Here is a 4,379-nt window from a genome sequence, read left to right on the forward strand (position 1 = left end):
TATGCTACCGGAGATCAGTGGAGAAATAACTCCAGAAAGAATGAAGGATGGAACCAAAGCAAAAACAATACCCAGTTGTGGATGTGACTGGTGATAGAAGCAAGGTCCAATGCTGTAAAGAGCAATATTGCATAGGAACCTGGAATGTCAGGTCCATGAATCAAGGCAAATTGGAAGTGATCAAACAGGAGATGGTAAGAGTGAACATGGACATTCTAGGAATCAACGAACTAAAATGGATTGGAATGGGTGAATTTAACTCAGATGACCCATTATATCTACTACTGTGGGCAGGAATCCCATAGAAGAAATGCAGTAGCCATCATGGTCAACAAAAGAGTCCAAAATGCAGTACTTGGATGCAATCTCAAAAACGACAGAATGATCTCTGTTCGTTTCCAAGGCAAACCATTCAGTATCACGGTAATCCAAGCATATGCCCCAATCAGTAATGCTGAAGCAGCTGAAGTTGAACGGTTCTATGAAGACCTACAAGACCTTTTAGAACTAACACCCAAAAAAGATGTCCTTTTCATTATAGGGGACTTTAATGCAAAAGTAGAAAGTCAAGAAATACCTGGAGTAACAGGCAAATTTGGCCTTGGAGTACAGAATGAAGCAGGGAAAAGGATAATAGAATTTTGCCGAGAGAACACACTGGTCATAGCAAACACCCTCTTTCAACAACACAAGAGAAGACTCTACACATGGACATCACCAGATGGTCAATACCATCTGAAATCAGATTGATTATATTCTTTTCAGCCAAAGACAGAGAAGCTCTATACAGTCTGCAAAAACAAGACCGGGAGCTGAAGGTGGCTCAGATCATGAACTCCTTATTGCCAAATTCAGACTTAAATTGAAGAAAGTACGGAATACCACTAGACCATTCAGGTATGACATAAATCCTTTATGATTATACAGTGGAAGTGACAAATAGATTCAAGGGACTAGATCTGATAGATAGAGTGCCTGATGAACTATGGATGGACGTTTGTAACATTGTACAGGAGACAGGGAGCAAGGCCATCCCCAAGAAAAAGAAATGCAAAAAAGCAAAATGGCTGTCTGGGGAGGCCTTACAAATAGCTGTGAAAACAAGAGAAGCAAAAAGCAAAGGAGAAAAGGAAAGATATTCCCATTTGAATGTAGAGTTCCAAAGAAGAGCAAGGAAAGATAAGAAAGCCTTCCTCAGCAATCAATGGAAAGAAATAGAGGAAAACAACAGAATGGGAAAGACTAGAGATCTCTTCAAAAAAATTAGAGATACCAAGGGAACATTTCATGCAAAGATGGGCTCCATAAAGGACAGAAATGGTATGGACCTAACAGAAGCAGAAGATACTAAGAAGAGGAGGCAAGAATAAACAGAACTGTACAAAAAAGATCTTCATGACCCAGATAATCACGATGGTATGATCACTGACCTAGAGCCAGACATCCTGGAATGTGAAGTCAAGTGGGTCTTAAAAAGCATCACTACGAACAAAGCTAGTGGAGGTGATGGAATTCCAGTTGAGCTCTTTCAAATCCTGGAAGATGATGCTGTGAAAGTGCTGCACTCAATATGCCAGCAAATGTGGAAACTCAGCAGTGGCCACAGGACTGGAAAAGGTCAGTTTTCATTCCAATCCCAAAGAAAGGCAATGCCAAAGAATGCTCAAACTACCGCACAATTGCACTCATCTCACACGCTAGTAAAGTAATGTTCAAAATTCTCCAAACCAGGCTTCAGCAATATGTGAACCGTGAACTTCCACATGTTCAACCTGGTTTTAGAAAAGGCAGAGGAACCAGAGATCAAATTGCCAACATCAGCTGGATCATCAAAAAAGCAAGAGAGTTCCAGAAAAGCATCTCTTTCTGTTTTATTGACTATGCCAAAGCTTTTGACTGTGTGGATCACAATCAACTGTGGAAAATTCTGAAAGAGATGGGAATACCAGACCACCTGACCTACCTCTTAAGAAACCTATATGCAGGTCAGGAAGCAACAGTTAGAACTGGACATGGACCAACAGACTGGTTCCACATAGGGAAAGGAGTCTCTCAATATTGTCACCCTGCTTATTTAACTTATATGCAGAGTATATCATGAGAAATGCTGGGCTGGAAGAAGCACAAGCTGGAATCAAGATAGCAGGGAGAAATACCAATAACCTCAGACATGCAGATGCCACCACCCTTATGGCAGAAAGTGAAGAGGAACTAAAAAGCCTCTTGATGAAAGTGAAAGAGGAGAGTGAAAAAGTTGGCTTAAAGCTCAACATTCAGAAAACGAAGATCATGGCATCTGGTCCCACCACTTCATGGGAAATAGATGGGGAAACAGTGGAAACAGTGTCAGACTTTTTCTGGGCTCCAAAATCACTGCAGATGGGGATTGCAGCCATGAAATTAAGATGCTTACTCCTTGGAAGGAGAGTTATGACCAACCTAGATAGCATATTAAAAAGCAGAGACATCACTCTGCCAACAAAGTTCCGTCTCGTCAAGGCTATGGTTTTTCCAGTGGTCATGTATAGATGTGAGATTTGGACTATAAAGAAAGCTCAGTGCCAAAGAATTGATGCTTTTGTACTGTGGTGTTGGAGAAGACTGTTGAGAGTCCCTTGGACTGCAAGGAGATCCAACCAGTCCATCCTAAAGGAGATCAGTCCTGAGTGTTCATTGGAAGGACTGATGTTGAAGCTGAAACTCCAATACTTAGGCCACCTCATGCGAAGAGTTGACTCATTGGAAAAGACCCTGATGTTGGGAGGGATTGAGGGCAGGAGGAGAAGGGGATGACAGAGGATGAGGTGGCTGGATGGCATCATCGACTCGATGCATGTGAGTTTGAACTCCGGGAGTTGGTGATGGAGAGGGAAGCCTCACATGCTGTGATTCATGGGGTTGCAAAGAGTTGGACATGACTGAGCGACTGAACTGAACTGTTACCTCAAGTGATTTTAAACCATTCCTGTTGATTGTTCCAAGCATATAGCCCAAGCACTCTGCCTGAGAGAGTTGAGATCACACAGGTAAAATGCATAACACCACACAGGGTACTCGGTATTACGGAACTGAGAGCCCTTCCTGTGTAGTCGTGACCCTGAGCAGCGATAAGAGACTCGTCCCCTCACGGTCCCAGGGAGAAGGAAGCTGCTCTGCCTGTCGTCCAAGTTGGAGCCAGAGCTGCAAGGTCCTTGTCCTACCCTGACCACTCTAGGTCCACCTGCTCAGGCACCACCCAGCCCCTGCTCCATACCTGTCCAGGGAGTCCTTCCAGGCCACTGTGACAGGAATTTGTGGTAAGAACTCAACAGAAAGGGTGTGAAGGCAGCTGGGAACTTCCTTCAAAGCAAACATAACTTTGCCAGGTACACTGAGGTGATGCAGATGACAGGGAGGCCATTTCAGATGGTGGTATGCTCTGAGAACGACACAGGGCACAGGGTGCCAGAGCCGACGGGCAGTGAGTCCAGAGAGTGGCCTTCTTGGAGGAGGGGAGATGCTCAGATGGAACCGTGTCTGCAGGCTGGAGCTCTGGGAGGGCTGGCCGATGGTTTGAGGAGGGTGAGGCAGGAGGCAATGGCCATAGGAGGGGTGCATTTGTCCCCTGGTAGAATTTCTGCTCCCCAAGGACTGGGGTTATTGTCAGTCTCCTCACGGTTGTCCCCATACCTGGAACACAACCTGGCTAGAGGCAGGTGCTAAACAAATATCCTTTGAATGAATGGACAGTCTTGAATGTGGAGATGCACAGGACAGATGGCGTCAGGCTGCCGCGTGGGGTTTAAGTAGATTAGGAGGTAGAGATGAGAGAAAGGCATACAGGGTTTCTAAGCCCAGCCTCCCAGCCCCCATATGGCTTAGCTCCACCCAAGCCTGTCTGTTCCCCCAGACACCCTGTTTTTACGGTAAATTCCCTCTGATCTTCACTTACCTGTGTGTCTTGCCCTGCATGACTTAAATAGCAGCTCTGAATCTGTTCCCACCACCTGAGCCTGAAGCCTCTTTATTCTTAAGCTGGGGGATCCCGAAGGCTTTGGCCAGAGAAGGGGCCCCTTCCCTGCTGGGGGACAGCTGGACCTTGTCTGTGCTGTGGACTCTGCTCTCTGCACTTATCTGCCCCTTTCAGTCACTGCCTAGCCCAGGATCGGTAGTGTTCATGGGTCAGTGTTTTCCTGTTGATTCAAGCAGTCCGCCAGGCTGAGTACCGCTGGCCTGCATCTTGACACTGCTGCTTACTAGTGACAAAGGGGCCACGGAAGAGCATAGCTCATGGGATGTCTGCTGGCCTCAGCTGGACTTTGCAGTCAGGCCAAGAGCCAGACGGTTGGTGCTGTTGGTGCCTGTGGGAACAGCCGCGATCACAAGCCTTCACCTTGGGG

Source organism: Bison bison, unplaced genomic scaffold (genome assembly GCF_000754665.1).
Source record: "Bison bison bison isolate TAMUID 2011002044 unplaced genomic scaffold, Bison_UMD1.0 scf7180017864181, whole genome shotgun sequence".
Classification (NCBI taxonomy): Eukaryota; Metazoa; Chordata; class Mammalia; order Artiodactyla; family Bovidae; genus Bison; species Bison bison.